We start from the raw sequence: 24,003 nt of genomic DNA, 5'->3' as shown, positions 1-24,003 counted from the left end.
CTTCGGAAGCAGAGGCCAGGGCCCGGATCTGGAGCTGTGTCATCCCAGTTGAGCTGCGAGTCTCAGCAGCGGGGGGATATGGGGTCCTTGCTGGATCCAGACGGTGGCCCCGTGGTGGGGTGGAGGGAAGCTGCCCAGTCAGGAGTCCACGTGGCCTCTGCCGGGTCGGCATCGGCCAGACCAGCCGGGGGCGAGCTGGGCCAGCCCTGGGGACGGGGCGGGGGGCAGTGGCCGTGTGTGAACCTGGGTGGGGGTCTCCTGGGCTCCTCCCCTGGCTCCTGGATTCCCCGCGTTTGGCCGAGAAGCGCCACCTAGCTGCTGCTGTCTGCTGAGCCCGTGCTGCCCTGAGGTGGCCCTGGCTGTCACGGTGACTGTCGGGGAGGCCACAGCTCGGCGGGATCCCTGCTCTGAACCCGGGCTGGGGGGCTGGCGGGGGTCCCCGGAGCCCTTGTGACTGAGCTCAGCTCACGTGATGCTGGGCTCTGTACCAGGCCAGGGGCCACCTGGTGCCTCTCGGGGTCTCCCTCCCGTGGGGGGCTGCGGGTGCCGCGAGCCTTCTGCCCTCACCCGTTCTGTGTGTGTGCCCCCAGTGTGTGCAGGGCGTGTAGTCACGCGTGCCCCTGCCCCGTGGGGCACAGCTCCCACTGCACAGGGCCACCGTGCGGAGCCCAGGCCGCTGCCCGGGAGGTGGGCTGGAAGCCAAGTCTGTCTTTTCCGGGATCCCTCGGGGCCCGGTCGCCCGTATGTGAGGTGGGGGCCCTGCCCCCCGAGGCCGTGCACCCTCTCCTGCTTCTCTAGGGCTGTGGGGTGGGCCGCTCTACAGATGCGGGTGTCGGTGCCCCCAGCTGGCCCTGGCCCCCGGCGCCCCCAGCGCACCAAGCTGCTGTGGCCATCACCTACCCCGCCCCCCTGCTCCACTGTAGCGGTCCCCAGCCTGTTCCCTCCCCCACTCCCACGTCCACGCAGCTCTGCTGCCAGCCAGGGGGCCCTTTGCTGCCTCTCAGAGCTGGGCCCAGCCCACCCTGAGTCACGAGCTGTCCCCGGCTCCGGGCCAGCAGGGCTGCACAGGGGTGGTGGCCAGGCCTGGCTGGGGGCGGCTGGTGGGGGGCAACATTCAGGGTCCCCCAGTGGCAGTCGGGGGAGGAAGCGGCTGAGTCTTTGTGCCCTGGCCTGGGTCTGGGCGGTGGCTGGGAAGGGGGAGGGGGGCTGCAGCAGCCGCCCAGCCTCCCCCTCCCTCGCCCCCCCTTGCCCTCCCTCCCGGAGCGGGGTCCTGGGCTCTGCGTGTTCTCAGCCAGCCCCCGGCTTCTGCAGGTGACGGCAGCCTCACCTGCTACCCGGAGTGGGACTGGCACCCTCCTCCCTCCACGGCCGCCGGCTGAGGCTCGTTGGCTTGCTGTGGGGTGGCAGCCCCGGCCCCGGCCTCCCGATCCCTCCGGGGCCACCTCCTGGGGGCCTGCTCTGATGGCGCAGGGCGGGGAACCTCCAGCTCAGGAAAGACACCGGCCGCGTCCTGCCTCTGCGGTCCGGTCCCGCCGTGCCAAGCTTAGCATGCTGGAGCTGGGCTGCCAGAAGGCAGCTTGGCACCGTGGCCAGGAAGGGGCGCGGAGGGTCTGGCCGTGGGCTGGGGAGTGGCCGAGAGCATGGACTGGCGTCAGGACCGGAGTTATCCCTGGTGCCCCTCCCACACTTAACCGTTTCTCAGTGAGCATTCCCGGAGTGCATGGTTGTGTGCGGCCTCCCGATGCCCGGACAGTGGCCGGGGCCGGGGCCTGGGCCCTCCGCTGTCCCTGAGCCGCCTCCCCGGGGGCTCCGCTCTGTTTTGCTTTCCCTTCGCTACCTAAGAGCAGTGTGTTGACTTCGCGATGCTGATTTTCAGTTCTGTGCACCAAACACCTGCTCTGTCAAGGCAGAGCCCAGCAGGGAGTCCTTGGGGAAGCGCCGTGGGGCGGAGCTCTGAAGGTCAGGTTTGCCCAGAGGCTGCCTTCCCAGCCCCTCCCAGAGCTGACACGGGAGGGGGCGGGGCGTGTCTGCAGGAGTGGCTCATCCCAACAGCCCCTGGCCCCGGCCACGGCCGGCACCTGCTTGGCCCACGGAAGGAAGGCAGCGCCCCAGGCGGTGAGCAGGGCGCCCTGTGCTGGTGACGCCTTGTGGCCCTCCGCAGGCAGGTGGCCTTGGGCCCAGGGACGTTTGCCAGTACCTGCCCTGGCCGAGTCGGGACTGCCAGGCCCTGTGGGCAGGAGACGGGAGCAGGAGGTATCCTGGTGGTGCCACAGCCTGGACCATCAGTGGGGGCGCCTGGAGCACCCCCAAGGCGACCCTCACTGACCCCTGGCCCCTTGTGGAGAGGTTTGCAGCCTTGGGGGACTGGGGTGTGGAGGCTGGGAGGCCCCGGGTGGCACCAATTTCAAGATGCTTCAGGTTGATGCTGAGATGGGAGTGAAGGGACGCCGGCCTGGGAGAGACAGGGCCTGGGAGAGACGGGGCCTGGGAGAGACGGGGCCTGGGAGGGACAGGGCCTGGGAGAGACGAGGGCCTGGGAGGGACGGGGGCCTGGGAGGGATGGGGCCTGGGAGGGAAGGGGCCTGGGAGGGACAGGGCCTGGGAGGGACGGGGTCTGGGAGAGACAGGGCCTGGGAAGGAAGGGGCCTGGGAGAGGTGGAGCCTGGGAGAGACGCGGGCCTGGGAGGGACGGGGGCCTGGGAGGGACGGGGTCTGGGAGAGACAGGGCCTGGGAGGGACAGGGTCTGGGAGAGATGGGGCCTGGGGTCCTGCAGGGTGGAGGAGTTTGATCCCTGGGGAGTTTTGGGGTCGGGGAGGGAGGGGGTGGCAGGGATGGGAGGGGGACTTGCAGAAGCAGGTGGAGTGGGGCCTGCGATTGGCTGAAGGGGCTCTTGTGGTGGTGGGGGGGCTGAGGAGCCCCAGCAGCTGACTCAGCGTGGGTGTCACGGGCGTCTTGCTGGTGTCACTTTGGTCAGGTCCTGGAGGCGTGGTGAGAGCCTGCGCAGGTGACAGGAAGTGACCACCTGCTGAGGGAGATGTGGGGGCGGAGCTTGGGGCCTAGGCATGGGGGTGGGGCTGACGCAGGCCCGTGGCTATGCTGTGGCAGGCCGGCCTCGTGGTGTGTGTGGTGGCCCCAGTGGTGGCTAGGAAGAGAGGCGCCCGCGTCTCAACCCCGCCCACAGCAGTGGAGATGGGGTTCGACAGATGTGATCAGGTTGAGGGGTCCTGAATCCGGCGGGTGGTGCTCATCAGAGAAGGCGGGGTGGACTGGGACACGGAGGGAGCCACGGAAGACAGGCGGGGGCGGGGCTGGAGCCAGGTGGCCTCACGCAGTCCCCAGTCCCCAGGGATGGGCCTGGCACGGGTTCTGCTCAGCCTCCGGCAGGACCCAGGGCCCTGGCACCTCGAACCCGGCCCCGCTGCTTTCCTTCTGCGGCCTCTGGAACCGTGCAGAAAATAATCCGTCATTGTCCTCAGCCACGAGGACGTGGGAGTCTGTGCCCCGGCCCCGGGACGCTCACGTGTGGCTTCAGTCTCCCTGGAGAGGGCGCAGGTGCTCCAGGCTCCGCCTGCATGTGGGACGCGGGGCTGGGACACACGTGGGCTCGTGTGCACCGAGCCGGCTCCCCGTGCCAGAATCAGACGGCGCTTGGTAGCTCCCTCTGGGAGAGCGCAGCTCACGTGGCCTAAACTTCAGGGGTGCTTCTGGGGGTGTGGCCTCCGGTGTGGGCTGCCCCTCAGCCGCAGGCTCCAGCCCCCATGTGCATGCCGGGGGAGTGAGTGTGGCTTGGAGTCGGTACCCTGACACTAAAGTGCGCTTGGCTCTAAGAAACCATCCTCCCTGGGTGGTGAGACGGGGTAGGCTTAGTTCTCTCTTGCTGTGAAGCCGCTGCCAGACGGGGGGGCGGGGGAGCGCCCTCAGGGTCTGCCCCGCCCCCGGCACTCGCCCACCCCCAGCTGGGCTCCGTCAGACAGCGAGATGAGATCATGGTCTCCCTGTAGCGTTGGCGCACCGCTGGCACTGCGTGTGCACTGTGCACCCTGAGGGAGGCGGGCACCCCTGCGATGCCCCCAGGACGAGGCCGCCATGGCGCGCTGAGGAAGCAGGGGCGGCCCGGCCCCTCCCGGCGGGTCTCCACGCCACTGCTGTGGTTTTAGGGACCCTGCACCCTCCCCAGAGGTGGCGTGGCTGGGACTCGAACCTGCACTCCCATTCTGTTATCTGTTTCTGAGTCAGCCTCTATCATTATGAGAATAAAACGCACCCCCCCTTTTAAAATCAGGTATTTATTTGAATGGCAGAGTTTCGGGGGAGAGAAAGTGAGCGAGAGACAGAGGTCCTCTTCCACCTGCTGGTTCACTCCCCAGATGGCCACAACAGCCTGGAGGGAGTGCCTGGGACCCACGTGTCCTGCTGCCCAGCGCAGCCCAGGGAGAGCGCCGGCTCTGCAGCTCCAGCCGGGGGCTGCTGTCCTGGCGCCCCCTGCCCCTCTGTCTCAGTTCACTCCCCAAACTCTGCCCCTTTGCTCGGAGTAGGCGAGGCCCTGGCTCACGCCCACCCTGCCTCCCCTCCTCAGGCCCTGGGCGATGCCCTCTGCACCCAGGGGCCATCCTGCTGGGACGCTCCCAGCCCCTGGGATGCACTCGAACCCCCAGCTGCTGCCTGCGCCAAGCCGGCCAGGGCTGACGTCCTCTGGTGCCCAGCCACAGCCAGGCGAGGAGGAAGCCACCACTCACTGCATTCGACCCCAAGGGGAAACTGAGGCACAGCCTGTCAGGGCAGGGCCGCTCTGTCCAGGCCGGAGCGTCTGCTGAGCCTGCCCTCTGGGCTCCGTTCATTTCCACAGCCTCCCTGGGGTGGCCACACAGCCCACGTCACAGATGCAGACTGAGGGTCCTGGGGGGGGGGGTCTCAGCTTGAAGGTGGCGGCAGAGCGGTGCTGCCCGGGCCCCTGCGGCTGCCGGGCCTGCAGCCCCAGCTCTCCCACCTCCGTGCTAAGCCAGCACTGCCCCTCCAAATGCGTGGGCGGGGTTGGGAGTGGGGCGGGAGCGGGCGCCACCCCGGGGAGGCTCCTCCTCCCGGCCCCTCTGCGGCCTCCCTGTCCTCGCCTGTGCACTGGGCCCTTGGAGCCCAGGAGGCGCTGGTGCGGATCCGGCGGCTCCCGGTGTCTCTGAGATGGGCGGTGGGAGGCGCCCGCGCTGGCTGCTCTGTGCTGGGGAGTGTGGGTGGCGGCACACGGGAGATGGCTGCACACCCATGTGACAGACGGCCACACTGCAGCACCAGCAGGTCGGCAGCGTGGCGATGGGCAACATCTGAGCGGCAGAGCCGGGTCCCCACCGGGGTGCCCGCTGCAGCTTGTCAGCGGTGGCAGCGACTGCAGAGGGGCCCTGGGGGCGTCCGGGCTGTCACGCGGGTGGCGTGCCCGGCTCTCCATCTTGTGCAGGCAGCTCCCCCGCCCCCACCCGCCGAACAGCCTGCATCTCCGTGCGTCTCCCGGTGTCGTCCTGGTCGGGATGAACTCAGAGCCTGACGGGGTCGTCAGCGTCATGGAACCTGTCACGCATTGCACGGGCTTTGCCTCTATTTTTAAAGAGCGGGAGCGAGCGAGTGAGAGAGGTTTTCCACTTGGTGGTTCACTCCCCAAATGTCCCCGACAGCCGGGGCTGGGCCAGGCTGCAGGCAGGAGCCAGGCGCTCCCTCCAGGTCTGCCACGTGGGTGGCAAGGACTGTAGCACTTGGGCCGCCCTGTGCTGCTAGCGGGGAGCTGGTGTGGAAGCCACGCAGCTCAGGTGGGGTGTCCAAACGGCGACTTAACCACCGCACCCCGGCGCCGGCCCCTCAGCTGTCCCTGGACGACCTGGCGGCTCATCCCCTGGCCGCTGCCCCGGGGGTCTCTGCAGGAGCAGGGAGGACCATGCGGTCGGCTCTGTGGCACCCGGGAAGGGCGGGGTTCAGCTGTCCACTCCCTGCAGCCTGGCAGGGGGGTGGGATGGTGAAGGAGGGAGCCGTGGTGTCTGCTGGGAAACCTCAGGTGGCTGGCGTTGGTGGAGAGACAGGCTTGGCTCCGGCCGCCCTCCCGCCTGCCCCGGGTTGCGTGTGTGCGACGGGGGTGAATGCGGCCCACGCTAGGGACATCCTCTGGTTACACCCCCACGCCTGCCGACCTCCACCCTCAGACCTGTCTTTCCGAGAACCACGGGCAGCGCCCAGGGTGCTGTGTGCTCCTGCGTCGACCTCTGGAGCACCCTGGGTACCAGCTCATCAGCCTGGAGTTGGGGCTCCGGCCCTAGTCTCCTCTGGGGTCCCGCTCAGGAGCCCTGAGGGCGGGGCCAGGACTCAGGCAGAGGCTGCGGGCGCCCGGGCCGGCTCTGCTGCAGTGGGACGCCCCCCCCCCCCGCAGCCTCCCTCCTCTGTGCCCCGGGGGACGGGGACGCGGGTCTTGGCGCTGTTAGCAGCCAGATTTTTTTTTTTAAGATTTATTTATTTGAAAGGCAGAGAGAGAGAGAGAGAGAGAGAGAGAAAGAGGTCTTCCATCTGCTCGTTCCCTCCCCAAATGGTCACAACGGCCAGAACTGGGCCAGGCTGCAGCCAGGAGCTTCATCTGCACCTCCCACAGGGGTGCAGGGGCCCATAGCCTTGGGCCATCTTCTGCTGCTTTCCCAGGCACGTGAGCAGGGAGCCAGCAGCCGGTGTAAAATGGCTGAGGTGTCGCCGGGCGAGGGCGGACCTCTGGATGCGACCCTGTGATTGGTGCCCCGGGAATGCGCGAGGCAGCACACGTCCTCCTCCCGTGGGGGCAGCAGATGGGCGTGGTGCGGCAGCGCCTGGCCCCTGCCTCCTGCGACCACTTCCGGTCCTCGGGCCTGGCTCTAGGGGTGCAGGGCTGGGCGCGCGTGGCCACGTGGACAGAGTGGATACCCCCGTGTCAGGTGAGCAGGTGCTGCAGTCTGGGCCACTCATGAGTTACTGAGACTCTGTGCCTCAGTTTCCCCTTTAGAAAGTGTAGGGACTCCGCGTCCCGACCAAGGCTGACGTGACGTCCCCAGGGTACCACGTGCATCCGGGCCTGGAGCTCGGGGGTTGCTCAGGACGAGCCGCCCCCTGGCCCAGCCTCGGGGCAGCCAGCGAGTCCCCGGGAGCCGGGTTCTGAGCTCGGCGAGGCGCAGCCCGCGGCCCCGGCCCATGCACAGGTGCGCGGCTGGAACGTGGTCTGCCGGGATGTGCTGGAATTTTGAAGCGCAGCTCCGGGGAAGGAGATGGGAGCAGCGCGGGCCTCGGGCGTCACGGGTGCCACACAGCGCTGTTTCGGGGCCCTCCCGCCCGGGGCAGCCGCGCCCCGCCCTGGTCTCAAGGTGGCGCCCTCGCGGCTGTCAGCAGGGTGCTGCTGACCTCTGCACCTCCCGCACTTCCCCCGTGGGTGGGTGTTGGGCGCCCGCTGCAGGCTGTGGCTGCCCATGGCGGGTGGGGGGTGACCTCCCATCTCTCGTTTTCCTGGGGGCTCTCGGCCCCTGGGCGGGGGCCGCTCTCACCCTAGGGCTGAGCTAGAGCTTCCGCCCTGCCGTCACCGGTGGCTCTCGGCCTGCTCATTTCGCAGCCGGCTCCTCGGCCGGGTGAGCCGCTGTGCGGGCGCTGGAGCCTCCGTGCCCCCACCTGGCTGTCCCTCCTGAGCCACTTGGCCCAGCGGGGCCCTGAGAGGGGAGGGGGCCTGATGCAGCCCCACCTTCTCCCAGGGCCTGGTCCCCCACACTCACGCTCCCTGGGCGGCTCAGCCCCGGGCTGCCTGTGGCCCTCCCAGGCTGGCCCCGACATGGAGACCAGATGCTGGCATTGCTACAGGGAGCTGTGCCCACTGCAGGCTTCTGTCCTCCCTGTGGTCCGTGGGGCCTTGGCCCCCAGCGTGTGTGGATATCCACGGGCAAAGTGCTAGGTGCCCATGGGGACCCACCAAGTGCTGACCTACGTCCCAGGTGCCCACGTCTGAGTGCTTATTTAAGGACTGGGTGCATAGAGGCGCCATCTGGGTGCTGGTTTAGGTGCTAGGTGCCCCGATTCAGTCGTCGGGTGCTTGTGTGTTTCTGTGTGCTCACAGGTCACACCGCATTAGCTCTGAATGCTCCTCGCTGGACCCCGGGCTGTGCCTTGGCGCGGTCCACCCCGCGGGGCTCTCTGGGGCGGCCGCCCTGACGTACTTCGGTGGGATCGCCAAGATCCGAGAATCTGCGTAGCTCGCCCACCACCCGTGTGGGGAGCCCAGGCAGGGGCGGGCACTGGGGCTGGGGAGCTGAGTGCTGCCTGTGTCCTCAGAGCCTCAGTACCCCGGGGTGGGGGCGCTGCGGCCCATGTGTATGGGGTAGGGGTGATCCTCCTGCCGGCTCCCTCCGTGGCAGGTGGCGAGGTTGGGGTTCACGTCCAGGGGTGTGGCCCAAAGGCCTCGGTTCCCACCAGGGAGGGCGGGGCTGGGTGTCTGGGGTGGGATTTGCCCGTTCAGTAAGTCCTGGTGGAGGTGGGGGTGCACGCTGCCTTCCGGGAGGCCAGGACACCCGAGACAGGGTGCTGAGCAGACAGATAGGGAGCGGATGGCTGAGTGACGAGTGTGGTGTGTGAGGTAGCCGGGAGCGTGGACGGCCCCGGAGGCGACGCGGGGGAAGGGAGTGGGGGACGAGGCAGGAGGGATGGCTGGGGGGGGCTTCGGCACACATCCGTGGGCTGCACTGGAAGGTCTGTGCCAGAGCCCCGGTGCAGGGGCTGGGATGACCGCCCAGCGCCCTAACTCGTGCCCTGGGCTCTCGTGGGCGTCGGCCCCAGCGATGGCTCCCTTGTCTGGTCATTCCCTTGGGGCCGTTCCCGGGGGGGGGGTTCTTTTATGTTTACTTATTTTTGTTTATCTGAAAGGCATCGAGAGGGAAAGAGAGAGAGGTGGATCTGTTTTCCATCTGCAGGTTCCCTCCCCGAATGCCTGCGACAGCTGGTGCTGGGCCAGGCTGAGCCAGGAGCCAGGAGCTCCGTCAGGTCTCCCGCGTGGGGGCGGGGCCTGGGTGCTCCCGTCAGGCCCCCGGGTGCTCCCGTCCTCAGGAGCCCCTCAGACGCCGGGAAGGGCCTGGCCCGCGGGCGCTGTGGGCTGGGAGGCGGCCCCCCGGGCGGCGGGTTCGCTGGCTGCGCCACAACTCGCACCCGTGTCGCCTGCAATCTTGCGAAGTGGCTCCTGTCTCGCCGTGTGGCCCTCGGTCAGAGGCAGCTGTGCCAGTGCGGGAGCCCAGCTGAGCGCCGCGGCGCGGGCAGTTCCGGCCGGTCTCCCTCCCGTGGGGGGGGGCGACCCCCAGGCGGCGTTGGCTTCTCTGCTGTGAGCCACCACGCGCAGCTCGGGGCCAGTGCTGCCGGGTGCCAGGCAGGACTCCGGCCGCGCACTGAGCAGCGAGGGCGGCACAGGACCCTCCCCCACTGGCTGGGCCGAGGAGCGGGGGTCCGCCGAGCCCCTCAGCGACTTGTTTCTTTCCCCGGGGCCCGGGGCTGTGGCGGGAAGAGTGTGGGGTGGGGACGGTGCAGTGACCAGCTGTGGGGTCTGAGCCCCGCCCCAGCCACCCGGTGGTGGTCTCCACACCTGCATGGGGGGAAGGGCTGTGTTGCTAGGGTGTGGGGGGCTGAGCCGGGCTTGGTGGGGGCTGTGGCAGGGGCCAGTGGTGGCTGGGAGTGCTGGGGCTGGACTCGGCAGCTGGAGACCCATGGGTCATCTCGAGGCTGGACTGTGGGATGTCTCGAGGCTGGACCCACGGGTCATCTCGAGGCTGGACCCATGGGTCATTTTGAGGCTGGACCCTCAGTCATCTCGGATCTGGACCCGTGGCCATCTTGGGGCTGGACCCGCAGATGTCTTGAGGCTGGACCCGTGGCCGTCTTGAGGCTGGACCCGTGGGTCATCTTGGGGCTGGACCTGTGGTCGTCTCGGGGCTGGACCTGTGGTCGTCTTGAGGCTGGACCCGTGGGTCGTCTCGGGGCTGGACCCGTGGGTCGTCTCGGATCTGGACCCGTGGCCGTCTCGGGGCTGGACCCGTGGTCGTCTCGGGGCTGGACCAATGGGTCGTCTCGGGGCTGGGCCTGTGGGTCGTCTTGGGGCTGGACCCATGGTCGTCTTGGGGCTGGGCCTGTGGCCGTCTCGGGGCTGGACCCGTGGCCGTCTTGAGGCTGGACCCATGGTCGTCTCGGGGCTGGACCCGTGGTCGTCTCGGGGCTGGGCCTGTGGCCGTCTCGGGGCTGGACCCGTGGTCATCCCGAGGCTGGCGCCCCAGGAGGCAGGGACAGCGTGTGACCCAGAAGGCCCCGAGGGGCCCCTCTCCCGGTGCACTCACTTTCCAGGTCCTGAGAGTGCCGAGCCTTGGACACCACACAGATGGTTCTAGAACCCGGGCCCCGCGGCTCGCGCTGCGCTGGTCTCCTGCAGCTGAGGACAGCCGATGTTTCTGCCCCTGCAGCTCTAAGGCCTGGCGCGCGTGATCCGGGCGGCAGCAGGACCCGGCCCTGCACGGCCTCAGCCCCCCCCGCCCCCGCCCCGGCCCCTGCACGGCCTCAGCGCCCCCCCCACCGCCCCGGCTCCGGGCACGGCCTCAGCCCCCCCCCCCGCCCTGGCCCCTGCACGGCCTCAGCCCCCCCCCGCCCCGCCTCCGGGCACGGCCTCAGCCCCCCCCCCCGCCGGCTCTGGGCACGGCCTCAGCCCCCCCCCCCGCCGGCTCCGGGCACGGCCTGGGTTCGGTGTTGTGCCCACCGCCCAGCCTTCCCAACACGCTGCTGCGTGACAGCTGGCGGAAGGGGGTGGGTGGGGGCCCGGGGAGGTGTGGGGGCTGCACTCCCAGGGGTCTGCCCAAGGGCTTGGCGGAACCTTCCAGAACATTCTGAACCTGCGTCAAGTCCCCTTCTAGGCTGCAGCGGGCCTCCGTGCACCCGGGGCAGGGGCGTGGCTTCCGTGCCAGGCTCTGAGCCAGCACGAGCCCTCCCTGATGGGTGCCAAGTTTCCCAGATGTGCCGCGCTGCCCTGATCAAGGAGCCTGGCACGGGGCCGGGCAGCCTGGGGCTGCCGCGTCGTGGGCCCCCGGTCATCACCGCCACGGGCAGGCGCGGTCCTCCGTGCCCTGCCGAGAGCCAGCTGCCTCGCGGACGCCGTCCTGCTGCGTCCCATTCATGCCCCTGCCCGGTGGGTGTGGCCGCCCTGGTGGCCGTCACTGCCCCCTGGGCTTCTCGATGGCACCCTGCAGTCGCCAGCTGTCCTCACTGTCCTCACTGCCCAACCCCGCCTGCCGTCCCACGGCGTCCTCCCGGGTGGGGTGGGCACAGCCTCGCCAGGGCTCCACGGGGAGGGGAGCAGGCGGGTGGGGGCCTTGCAGCTGGCCTGGCTGCCTGTGAGTGGGGCAGCAGGAGTAGCCTGCGTGAGAGGCGGGGGGCCAGGCCAGGGCGCCCGCCCAGCTGGGAGGAAGGAGAGTGCAGCAGGGGCACCCGGCCATGCGACCTGACGCCCGAGACCCGCGGTCCTCCGGGCCTCAGGACGGAGGGCAGCAGCTTCCTGGGGCTTGGGCGGCTGCAGGGCTGGTGGGGCCCAGGCTGCCCCTCCCAGGCCTGGCCTGGGTGGTTGGGGGGAGGGGCCTGGGCAGGGTGTTTAACACAGCATTGGGACTTGAACCTGGGGTGCGCCCGTCGGTGGGGCGCTGTCTCCACGATGCCTTGTGGGCGACCACAGGTCCCCGAGCCTCTGATGCCCGGGGCAGGGTGGGCCTGGGCAGTGGGAGCCACGGCAGGCGTGTGCGGAGGGTCCCCAGGGAGCCTCAGGGAGGTGAGTGCTGGCTGCGGAAGTGCTGCCTGGAGGGAGCACAGAGGGGCGTGGGGGCCCTGGCGGGAGTCCTCACCTGCAGGGACCGTGGCCCCGCCCGGGAGCCACCTCCTCCAGGAAGCCCTCGCTGTTTGCTGCCCTGAGGCACAGCCTCCTGCGTGTGGGGCTCGGGGTCCCCTTGGGGTGTGGTCACCTCGCCCAGTGTTGTCTGCAAGAGAAGGTTCCAGATGAGGAGGAAAGTGACCCCGTGGGAGGCAGAGGCGGCGCTGGGTGGAAAGGGCTCGGCTACCGAGCCTATCAGAGGCCCCGGAGGGTCTGGCTCTGAGGCCGCAGGCCCGGGCAGGTGCGTGGGCAGGGGCGTGGGCAGGAGGGTTGGCTGTGGGGCGCTGCACCTGAGCCTTCGGGGAGCGCCTCGAGGGGCTCCCAGGTGAGCCGTCTCGGGACAGCCTGGAGTGGACCCCCCCCCCCGCACAGCAGGCCCCCTGGGAGGGGCTGGCCTGGGAGCTGGATGGGACGGCCCATCCCAGCACCGAGTCCCTACTATGCAGCCCATCACAGGAACGCCAGCCGGCGCTCTGCGGGCCTCCCGGCCACCGCGGGATGGGCGTGGGCTGCAGGCGTGGCTGACCCGGCCCTTGCCGCCTGGGGCCTGTGTGAACACCAGTTCCTGCCGCCTGGCACTGGGAGGCCAGGCTCGGAGCCGCCACTCTGAGTGAGCGGATCAGGAGGGGCCCTGGGAAGCAGCCAGCGCTGGTGCTCGGCCGCTGACCACGAGGTGCCTGCGGGGACCAGGCCGGCAGACGCCAGCAGCCTCGTGCGGCCACACAGGGGTCTGTGAGGAGAGCCCTGTCCTCGCCCCTCCCCCTTCCCTGTGAAGCCCCTGCTGGCTGTGGGCACAGGGGCTCCGGGGGCTCCGAGCTGGGGAGGCTGGATGGGGTCCCGCGGGGGGGCGGACGCCGGGGCACCTGCTGGCTGGGTCCTCACGTAGCTGAGACCTCCCTCCCGGCCGTGGTGCACTCGGGCCGGGCCTGATCTGACCCCGTGGCCCTGTGCCTGTCCCGAGGCCTCACCTGCCACGGCTGCAGTGGGCTCGGGCCTCAGCCGAGCGTTTGTGAGTCGGGGCCTGTGTGGCACAGCCGCCGCCGGGTGCTGGCTCGCGTGGCCACGCCACTTCCCACCCAGCTCCTGGCCAAGGTGCTGGGGAAGCCGCGGGGGACGGCCCGAGGGCCTGCTGTGTGTGGACAACCAGGACTGACTTCTCGGCTCCTGGCTCTGGCCTGGCCCGGCCCTGCTGTTGCGGCCATTTGGGGAGTGAGCAGGGAGTGGAAGACCTCTCTCTCCCTCCCTCCCTCTCCCCTCTCCCCTCTCCCCTCTCCCCTCTCCCTCTCCCTGTCTCTCTCTCTCTCTCTCTCTCTCTCTCTCTCTCTCTCTCTCATCATGAATCCTTGCTCCAGGTAAGCTGCTGCCCAGCCCGGGTCCCCTCCTCCAGGAAGGCCTCCCGTCTCCCCTCTGGGTTGCAGAGGTGCTATGCTGCCCTGAGTCCCAGGCTCCTGTGTGGGCTCCGCTTCCGGGCTTGGCCCTAAGGGCAGGGGAGCCGCTTCGGGCCGTGCAGGTGTGGATGTGCGTTGGCGTCTCCCGTCGAGGGCCGTGGGGGCGTCTGGGGTGCGTTCTCGGAGGTCGGGTGCTTTTGCGAGGAGGCGTTGAGCTCCTGGGTCCTCCAGGCTCGCCGCGGCGTCCTTTCCGCCGGGCCTGGAGTTCCTCCTCCAGGAAGCCTTCCCGGAACGCAGCGCCATCTCTGACGTCCTGTGTCTGTCTTCAGCCCCTGGCAGGCCGGGCCTGGCTCTCAGCCCTGCCTGGACAGTGTCTGTGGGCGGTGCCGGGCCGGTCCAGGGCAGCTGGCGGGGGCAGGCTCGCGGTGTGACGAGCGCAAGGCAGAGACCCCCAGGCGCGGCTGCGGTTAATGAAGGCGTCCCCAGGAGGGGCTGAGTGCAAGATCGCAATTCATGGAAAGCTTTTCATTAGGGCGCCGCGGGAGCTGCCTCCTGTGTTAGCTACATGGGAGCTGCCTCATGCGTTAGCATCTCTCCCGCTCCTCCAGGAGGAGGGTGCGGCGTGGGAGAGCACACACGGTGTCTGCCCCCCAACAGGGCAGGCCTCACACCGCAGCTGCCAGGGAGGGCGGGTCCCTTCCACCTGCTGGGACCCCCCCGGGGGGGGGGCGGCGCCCACGGCTGTGCCCAGGCCCCAGTGGGGACCACAGCACAGAGCCTGTGCTGTCCAGATGTCTGGGGCCTTGGGCCAGGCAGGCGGGCGAGATGAGCAACCACCTCCCCGCCCCACAGCTGCCCCGCCTCCATGCCAGCCTCCCTCGTGGGAACCTGCCACGTGAGCAGGGCAGGCAGGTGGGCGGGACAGGGCTCAGGGGGAGCTGGCGGGGACCTTTTGCCCCGGTGCCTTGGGCGGTGGCGTCCTTGTGGGGGTGGCAGGGGCTGGGGCGGTGGCGTCCTTGTGGGGGTGGCAGGGGCTGGGGCAGTGGTGTCGTTGTCGGGGTGGCAGGGGCTGGGTTATTTTGCCTCACAGGCCAGCTCCGCTTCCGGGGGTCCTGGCCCATCAGGGCTTGGCTTCTGACTGTGGCTGCCCCGGGGACCCGGCTCTGCCCGCCTCGCCACTGCTCACCCGCATTTCTTTGAGCCTTAGCAGCCGGTGCTGTGTCCCCTCCTGGCCGTGCAGCAGAGTGGGCTGTCCATCGGATGGCGGAACTGCCTGGCAACTCATTCATTCATTCACCCACACATTCATTCATGCCGGAGGCTGGGGACGGGTGGGGAGGGGCGGAGGGAGGGTGAGGCCAGAGGGGGTTAGGGCTGGATGTGGACAGCCTCCAATGCCAAGGTGAGGGCTTTGGAAGGGGGCGGGGCATCCAGGAAGCTGTCGTCAGCTTAGGCTGGCCTGGCTCAGGTTTGCTGCCCAGAAAGTCAAACCCTGCCCTGGTTCCGGCTGAGTGCTTTCCAGAGTCTGTGTGTTTCTGTCGCCTGGACCCTGCTGTTTCAAGGTTCATTTATTTGGAAGAGAGAGTTAGAGAGGGAGGGGGAGGGAGAGGGAGAGGGAGAGGGACAGGGACAGGGAGAGGGAGGGGGAGAGAGGGAGGGAGAGGGAGGGAGAGGGAGAGGGATGGAGGGAGGGGGAGGGAAGGAGGGAGAGAGGGAGAGATCGTCCATCTAACTGCTGGTTCACTCCCCAGTGCTCACAACAGCTGGGGCTGGGCCGGGCGGGGGCCCAAGCACGTGGGCCATCTGCTGCTTTCCTGGGTGCCTTAGGGAGCTGTGGAGTAGCCGGGACTCACAGCCCTGGTGCCCAGCTGGGGTGCTGCGGCGTGGCGGGCAGTCTGGGCTTTGAATGCTTGGCAGTTGCCCGCCCCTCCCCTTGTCTCCCCAGCCCCTCAGCCTGGAGACCCCAGAACGGGTCCACCTGGGAGGTGCACCTGCCAAAAGCTAGAGCCACTATCTACACCGCCTTCTCGAGTGAGCCGGGGGCACATGGCTGCTCTCTGGCAGGCTCCCTAGGGGCCAGGCTGGCCCGTCTGCATTGGCCAGGGACATGGCCATGACCACGCTTGGGTACAGAGCCCAGCAGCTGGCCCCCGCCCCCGTCTTTCTGCCTTGGCGCCTGCAGGAGGCCCCTTGCTCAATTCGTCCGTGTTGGGGTGTGCAGTGGGTGGGTGTCCCTGGAGACGCCGACGGAGAGCCCTCTGTGGGCTGCTGGCTGTGGGCACTGGGAGTGCCCGGTATCCGGGTCAGCCGTGAGCCCAGGGAGAAGGTGCTGGCCCTGGAGCCTGTGGGAGACCGGCTGAGCGCCCGCCAGGCCCAGGCGCCTTGCACGTACTTGTCACAGCTCATCTTCCAGGGGTGCCGTGAGGGGTGTTGGGAGCTACCCCCGGCTTGCAAAAGGGGAAACTGAGGCCTGGGTGGTGAGCGATGTGTCCGAGGGCCTGCCGCTCGCTGGTCAGGCTGAGCCTGGCGCCTCATGTGCTGCTGACCGGTCCAGCTGCCTGGGGAGGACGGAGATGGGGACTGCGGCTGGCCCAGGGCCGGCCATGCCACTCCTGGGAGCTGGGCTCGTGACTTCCTGAGTGGCCTTGACAGTGAGCACTCAGAAGTGGGGGTGGCCCTGGGGCTCTGCGGGGCAGCCCTGTCTGTCCGTGGCCCCGCCTGTGCCCGCCTCAGCACATCCCGCAGTCCCCCACCCCACCCCCGCTTCTCCCCTCCCCCGCCTTCTCTTTCCTCCCTGCCTCCAACCCCAGCCCCTCCCCCGCCTCCCCACCTCCTGCCCAGTCATGGCCGCCCACACAATGAGGCGATTGTGAGCAGGGCCCTGCGGAAGCCCCGGAACATGGCGGAGGCCTGATTTTCATGGACAACCAGACTCCCGGCAGGGCCGCTGCAGGCGGCAACCTGAACCCGGGCGGCTGGCCGGGTGCTTTGCTTCTCGGCTTTGTCCTAGGATGAAGAGCCTCTGGCCGCCTGCCACGTTGCCTTGGCAGAGGGGTGGGGAGACAGGGACGGGCCGTGTGGCCTGGTGAGCAGCGCCTACCATGAGCTCCGCGGAGGCACCAGCTGCCCGCCCAGCCCCGGGGGTGGCTGTCGGGGGCCCTGTGTCCGCTGGTGGGTGCTGTCCACATGGACCTTGCTGTGCCTGTGGGTGTGGTGGGCGTGCCCGTGGTCGAGCGTGGCACCCCCTGTGGCCGTGTGAGCCCCTTCCCGGGATGGAGCCTCAGTTTCCCCTGGGGGCTCCACGGCTGCTTTTCTCTCCGATGGTATGCAGGGAGCCTTGTGTTCGTTGTACCGTTCACGGGCTTACCGGCTCGCCCTCCCAGCCGGGTGAGGCCGCCGGGGGCAACAGGGCAGGGGGCAGGGTCTTGTGGTTCAGACGCCGCCGTGGAAGCCACAGGGCCCCTGTGACTCCTAGAGCAGGGCCAGACCCCCCTCAGGCCACTCCCAAGGCGGCCCACCGGGACCCGGCTGTCACTTGGAGGCGCCACCTGGAGGCCAGGTACCAGCGGCGCAGCGCCAGCCCCCTGTGCCGACCCCAGCCCTGTCCCTGCTGTGGCCATGAACGTCTCCAAGGGCCGGGGGTCTGTGGGGCTGGCCTCTGCCATCCAGGCCACGTTACAGCCACCTCGTCTGTGGCTGCCCCCTGGTGGCCCGTGGAGGCCTAGGGCCGGCCGAGGAGGCCGTGGGAGTGGGGGCAGAGGGATGGAGCCTGGCAGCGGGCTGGGGAGGGGCTGCTCTGGGGCCCCACTGTGCTTGTGTGATGGGTTCCATGCACTCACGTGCAGAGGAGGTCAGAGGCCAGCCTGGTCCCTCCAGGGTCTTCCTCGGACCCGGAAGCTGAGGGCCACAGCGTGGACTTCTCTGGGGACGGTGCCCGGTGTTTGTGGGCGTCTGACGGCTTCGGCGAGCCAGGCGGGGGCTGGGCCGGGGTCTGAGGCTCTGCGCCACAGGGGCGGCCGCTGGCGTTCATTCTTGTGGTCAGGGAGAGGGCTGGCGGGTCCGCGTCGGCCCCAGCTCCGGTCACGCTGTCTGTGTCCTGGAGGAGGAGGTGGGTGGGCCCGGGGGGTGGGGCCCACGTCCTTATTAACCAAGCTGCAGCCAGCGCCGGAGCAAACACTGGCGAGCCTGGGCCGTGCGGGCCCTGGCTCTGCCGGCGGGCGGGGCCCCGGGCCTCCCCTGGTTCCTGGGATGCTGGCAGCCACCGATGCTGCCATGGAGCCTGGCGTGGATGTGGCTTCCAGGCCCGGTCCGTCTTCCTGGGGGGCGGGCCTGGCAGGAGACCATCAAAAGTGGCCCAGCTGGGAACTGTGCAAATCGCCGGATTAGCGGGGCTCCCGCGGGAGGCCTCACACAGGCGCTGCCCCAGGGGGCAGGGAAGGGCAGGGGCGGGCCCAGCCCCCTCAGCTTGGAGTGGGTTGGGGGCAGGCGGGCAGCGGGATTGAATGGGGTCCCCGCGTCCCGTGCTGCTGGCACTGCCGAGTCCCGATAACTCCTCTGCTCCCCTTCCTTTGAAAGCCGAGCCCGGCCCCGGTGTGTGGGGGGGTCCTGGGCCCCTGTGAGCTCTGGGGAAGCAGCCCGGCTCTCGGGGCCTCGACACTGGAAGACAAGGTGACGGATGTCCCGCTCCTCCCTGGGCCCGGGTGGGCGTCTGGCTGCCCGGGGGGCTCTCCTGCTGCCAGGGCCTGGCCCGTCTCGTCACCCCCAGCTCTGAGGGCTTTCATCTCTCTGTCCAGCCTGGTGCACGAGCCAGAGGCCGGAGTTGACCTTGACCTGTCCCCCAGGGCCCACACACGGCACCTGGCGGTAGGCTGGCGCCAGCTGCGCTCCGAGCCCGGCAGCTTGGGAATTCCAGAGTCGGGGCCTGATCAGACCAGTTTTTCCCCGTGGGACTGAGAGGGCAGCTGAAGCCTGGCAGAACCGGATCAGAGAGAGGACAGCTGTCCCCTGGCCCGAGGACCGAGGGGTGGGAAAGACGTCACCCCAGCCTCCGATAGGGGATAAGCCGGAGCTGAGCTGGGCTTGGGGAGTGAGGATGCCTGGAGAGCTTCCTGGAGGAGGCGGCCCAGGAGGTGGGGGCTGGAGGGCTGGAGCAGACTGCACTCTGCATGGAAATGGGGCTCAGGGCTCTCCTGGGGTCTGAGCAGAGCCTGGAGTGGGGAGGGGCGAGGTCTCTGAACCCACTGTCCAGGGAGGCAGAGAGAAACCTGGGCCTGCAGCTGTGGCTGTGCTGGGCGGGGCAGCAGTGAGTGACAGCGGGAACACGGGTGCCCAGGACGAACCTCGGGATAGGAGCGAGCCCTGGGCAGCGGAGGTCGCCTGGTGCTCCCGGAACCTGAGGGGCCTCCCCTTCCCTTCCCCGGGCTCGTTCCGCGTCCAGCCCTGGCCTGCACAGGGCCCCGGGCCCCTCCTGTGGGAGGAGCCCTGTTGGGGTCTGTCTGGCCGCTGGCCTCTGTGGGTTCTGTGGGATCAGCTACTTGGCCTGGCAGTGCTCAGCCGGCCCCGGGGCCTTTGCACAGCTGACGCTCTGCCAGGTGGCGTTTCCATGCGCCCGGCTGCCTGCGACTCCCCCCGCTTCCCTGGTCGAGTGTGGGGTCGCACCTCAGTCAGCCCCTGCCGTCTCTGTCGCCGTGGCCCGGCCTGGGTGGACCGTGTCTCCTGCCCCTGCCCTCGTTCCGTTCCTTCATCCCACACCTCTGTGTGGGTCAAAGCTGTCACAGTGATCAGGACGAGGCTCCCGCCCTCCTGGGGGGGCACAGGGCGGGTGCCGACACGAGCACTGCGCCGCGTGAGGAGCGGGCGAGTGGGCGAGGCTCGGAGCGGTGCTGCCCGGGCGGCTGACACATCCATGCGTTCGAGGCGTCCTCCCAGGGGGCGTGAGCCATGCTTCGTGGAGCTGTGGCCACGTTTCCATGAGTGTCCGTGTGCGTCTGCATGTGGGCCCGTGTCCTTTTCCACGCCGTGGTGTGGGCAGAGCCAGGAGCTTCTTCCACGTCTCCCACGCAGGTGCAGAGGCCAAGGACTTGGGCCGTCCTCCACTGCTGTCCCAGGCCACAGCAGAGAGCTGGATCGGAAGAGGAGCAGCCGGGACTTGAACCGGCGCCCATGTGGGATGCCGGCGCTGCCTGATCCACTGCGCCGTGGCGCCAGCTCCTCCTTCCAGCTTTCGATAACGTTAGCTGTGACTTGACTTCGTCTTAGGTGTGAGCTCTAGCCGCTCCTGCTCTCTCTCCTTTGTGTTGCTTTGAAAAATCTAACCTTGCAAGGTTCGCTGCGGTCTGTAAAGGAGGAGTTGGCTTGGGCATCGCTGGTGGTCTCGGTCGTCCGCAGCCCCTGGGGAGCGGGGCTGGGTGGTGCTGGGGGGAGGGTGTCCGTGTCACCCAGCAGCTGGCTGCCTGTCTCGGGGGCGTGAGCGGGGCCAGCATACAGCAGGCGCTCAGTCATTGCTTGCTGAGTCATGGGCTCAGCCAATGCTTTGTGGGCTCAGTGGGGTGCTGGGCCGACCTCAGCTGGCTCTGTCCAGCCGCCTGGGAGCTCGCCGTGCCGAAGGGCGACGGTGGCGTCCCCTGGGCTCCTAGGAGGACAGCAGGGGCGGGAGGGGGCACCTCCGTCTGCCGTGAGAGACCCGGCTGTCCTCAGCCTCGCCGTGCAGGTGTGGAGTCCGAGACCTTCTATCATTTATTCATTCATTCATTCACTCAACATGCACTCGGCGCCGCCGTGCACCAGGCACAGCCCCATGCGGGGCTGGAGAGACGGGGAGCAAAGCCCAACCTTGTTTGCTTGCTTCTGGCCGTGCAGAGGGTGGGGGCGGGGAGGCCGCGGACAGCAGCCAGCTGAGGGGGCTCCTTGCTGGGCGTGGGCTGGGGAGGTGCCTGCCTCGGGCCTCTCTTCCCGGGTCTGTGTGTGGGACGGGGCAGTGTGCACGGCACAGCTCCAGGGCTGCAGGAGCACGGGAGACCCGAGTCCCCCCACAGAGCCGGGCCATGAGCTGGCTTCGGAGGCGAGCAGGGCTGGAGTCCCAGTGGGCAGCCTGGCGGCCGCCCGAGCCCACTGTATGCCAGGGACCAGGGGTCGGGGGGTGGCCCCAGGACAGGACCCCAGCTGCACAGGAGAGGGACGCCCTGCTTTCAGGAGAGGCGCACCGTGCGGCCGGGGGTGTGCCAGGTGGACGCGCTGCTGGACGCCTTGTGATGTGCAAGATGGTGGCCCCAGCTGCCCCTCCCATCCGGAGAGGCCCCGGCCGGGCCGATGCCGCCCAGGCTGGCGTCCGCAACTCACTCCCGACTCAGCCCAACCGGCCGGCCTGTCTTGCCACGTTTCCCCTTTATTTATTCATTTTTTTCTTTTTAAATCTGAGAACGTTCCCCGCTGGAATGCAGTCCTGGAGGAGCTGCTTGGCCAGCACTGCACACACAGGAGGCCGGCCCCCCGGCCCCTCCCCGGCCCCTCCCCGGGCCTTCCAGCCCCTCCCCGGCCCCTCCCCAGCCTCTCTCTGGCCCCCCCCGGCCCCTCCTAGCCCATCCCCAGCCCCTCCCCGGCCCCCCGGCCCCTCCCCAGTCCCCCCTGGCCCCCCCCAGTCCCTCCAGCCCCTCCCTGGCCCCTGCCCAGCCCCCCCCAACCCCTCCCCGGCCCCTCCCCAGCCTCCCCGGCCCCTCCCCAGCCCCTCCCCAGCCCCTCCCCAGCCTCTCTCTGTCCCCTCCCTGACCCTTCCCCGGCCCCTCCCCCGCTCCCCCCGGCCCCTCCCCAGCCCCCCCAGCCTCTCTCTGTCCCCTCCCTGGGCCTTCTCTGTCCCCTCCCCGGCCCCTCCCCGGGCCCTCCCTGGCCCCTCCCCGTCCCCTCTGTCCCCTCCCTGGGCCCTCTGGCAGCCACTCCCTATAGCAGGTGGGGGCCTAGCGCCCCGCTGCACTCCCCTGCAGCTGGTGGACTGTGGCTCCCATGGTGGGGGGGGGCTGGGTCAGGGCCTCGGGCCTGCAGTTGGTGGGCAGTAGAAGAGAGGGGTGCAGAGCCTGTGGGGTGCCCAGACCTCACCCCTCGAGGCAGCCCCCAGCAGGAACGAGTGGCTCTGGGGACTGAGACAGATGGGGTGCGGCTGCAGACTGGGAGACCAGCTGGAGGCGGGGAAGTCAGAGCTGGGGGCGGGGTGTGCTTAGGCCCCTCCCACCACGACTCACATCCTGGGGTTGCCCTGAGGCACAGGGCAGCAGGTGCTGGGTGCTGGCAGTGGGGCTCTGCATGGTCACCCTCCATCTGGGAGTGGCTCCTGGCCCTGGCTGGTGTTGCCGGGCAAGGGGCAGGCCGTGGGCTCCAGCAGGGCAGCCGCAGCATCAGTGGTGGACGAAAAAGCAGGGAGCACCGGCAGTGGTCAGGGCAGGCCAGGGGCCGGGCTCCTGGGGTGGACAGGAGCAGAGCTGGCCCTGCTGTGTTGGCTCTGGGGCCGCTGCGGTCCAGGCAGAGCAGCTGAGAGCCTGGCGCTGCCTCCGCCTGCCCCGCACTGGCAGCCGGTGCCTGGGGCCGGGGAGAGCCTGCCAGCTCCCAGACATCAGTCCTCGGGGGGAAACTGAGGCAAGGGATGGGCTGAGCTGTAGTCTAAGCTGTCGGGCAGGCAACGCTGAAGGCGGCGTCGGCACCTCCCCCCTCCCCAGACGACTTTCTGAGACAGACAAAGGCAGCGCTGTGCTGGGGAGGCGGGCTGTGCTCCGGGACGCGATTCCGGAAGGTTCCGGCGTGACCCCTGCGCTTGCGGGAGGCCTGCAGTTCCTTCCATGACGGATTCCTCCGGAAGAGAGCACAGCGCCTCGCCTGATGCGTGCAGCTTCCGCCCACTCGCAGTTCCCAGGGGGCCGCGGGGCCAGCTCGGTCAGACCCGGGCTCCGCTGCCCCGGCCGCCAGGCAGGCGGTGGGTCCCCCCTGGGCCGAGCTGTGCAGGCGGTGGGTCCCCCCTGGGCCGAGCTGTGCAGGCAGTGGGTCCCCCCTGGGCCGAGCTGTGCAGGCGGTGGGTCCCCCCGGGGCCGAGCTGTGCAGGCTCTGGGCTTTCCATCCCGGGGGTGGCTGAGGCTGGTGCTGACGGCTGTCCCGTGCACTGTGATGGCGGGGCTGGAGCTTCTGCAGGCGCTGCGGGGCGTGTGTGCGAGTGGGCCCCTGGGCGAGTGTGTGCGTGGGTGTGTGTGCACGGATGTGGGTGTGCACGGGGTGAGAGTTCACATGGGTGTGAGCCTGTGTGTGCGAGTGGGCACCTGGGCGAGTGTGCACTCATGGGTGTGTATGCATGGAAGTGTGTGTGCATGGAAGTGTGTGTGCATGGGGTGTTCACATGCGTGTGTGCTCACGGGTGAGTGTGTGTGGGGATGTGCATGTGCACAAGCCTGTGTATGCACGGGGGAATGTGTATGTGGGTGTGTGAGCCTGTGTGTGCGTGTGCACACAGGTGAGTGTGAGGATGCGTGTGTATGTGTGCCTACAGGGGAGCATGTGCGTGCGTGTGTGTGCGTGTGCGTGTCCCAGGCCAGCTGCGACCCGGCTGAGCCCCCTGTAGGAGCTCTTGGTGCCGTCCACACCCGCAGGCCGGGCTGCAGGCAGGCCGTGACCCTGCTCAGAGCCGTGTGCGGCCCACTGCTTCCCAGGACCCAGGCCCGGTGCTGGGCTTGTGGCGGTGGAACCCCCCCACCCTTCCTCTGGGAGCCCTGTTCCCTGCCTCCCTCCCCGGCTCCCTGGGCTGGCCTGGGCTGCGTCCCTGTGGGCACCTTCCTGCTGACCTGACCCGGCCCAGCGCGTCCTCTTCCTTTCCTGCCTCAGACCCCATGGGGCAGTGCGGCCCCGCCCAGGTGTGCCCCTGGCTTGGCCCCTCCCCCGGAGCGGTCCTGGGGCTGGCGGTCCCCAGGAAGAGGACGTCTGCTCCACGGAGACTTTCCAGAGCCCCGGGGGCGTCCTCCCTCTCCTCTCCCCGCCCCCATGCTGCCCTGGCCTCCCCTGGACAGCAGGTGTGTGCTGCCCGTGTGTGAGAGACGCGGCAGCCTAGGCGCCCAGCCCATCAGGCTCTGCTGGCAATGGAGTTCAGGGCTTCTGACCCCCCATCTCATTTCCTGGTGGGCGGCACTGGGGGTGCACCTGGAAGCCCCCAGGGGCTGGGACCCTCCTGGTGGCCAGGTGCACCCCCAAAAAGTGCAGAAGTGGCCAGGCCGCCCCTGCAGCTGGTGTCCTGGTCGGGGCAGCTGGGACCTGGCTGCAGGGGTCACCACTGGCGAGTGCCCTCCATCCGCGCTGTCACAGGGTCACTGCTGGTGTCACAGGGTCACCCGTGCTGTCACAGGGTCACTGCTGGTGTGCTGTCCATCCGTGCTGTCACAGGGTCATCGTGTGTCACAGGGTCACTGTGCTGTCACAGGGTCACTGCTGGTGTCACAGGGTCACCCGTGCTGTCACAGGGTCACTGCTGATGTCACAGGGTCACTGCTGGTGTGCTGTCCATCCGTGCTGTCACAGGGTCACTGCTGATGTCACAGGGTTACTGCTGGTGTGCTGTCCATCCGTGCTGTCGCAGGGTCACCGTGTGTCACAGGGTCATCCGTGCTGTCACAGGGTCACCGTGTGTCACAGGGTCACCCGTGCTGTCACAGGGTCACTGCTGGTGTGCTGTCCAT

General features: G+C 69.1%; 1 protein-coding gene across 3 annotated transcripts in view; it reads left to right on the top strand.

Moving 5' to 3' along the window:
* Positions 1 to 24,003, top strand: part of SORCS2 (sortilin related VPS10 domain containing receptor 2) — a 212,613-nt gene that overhangs the window by 30,546 nt on the left and 158,064 nt on the right. Inside the window, exon 1 of one of the 3 annotated variants that reach the window (XM_070069547.1) lies at positions 14,766 to 14,868. The exons of the other annotated variants lie outside the window; for them this stretch is intronic. The gene's annotated coding sequence lies outside the window, so the exon portion shown is untranslated. Of the gene's footprint in view, positions 1 to 14,765; positions 14,869 to 24,003 lie in introns of those variants that run through there. 3 annotated transcript variants of the gene reach the window in all.

This window comes from Oryctolagus cuniculus, chromosome 2 (assembly GCF_964237555.1).
Source record: "Oryctolagus cuniculus chromosome 2, mOryCun1.1, whole genome shotgun sequence".
NCBI lineage: Eukaryota > Metazoa > Chordata > Mammalia > Lagomorpha > Leporidae > Oryctolagus > Oryctolagus cuniculus.
Note: the sequence above shows the minus strand (reverse complement) of the source record. Positions and strands in the feature narration are given on the sequence as shown.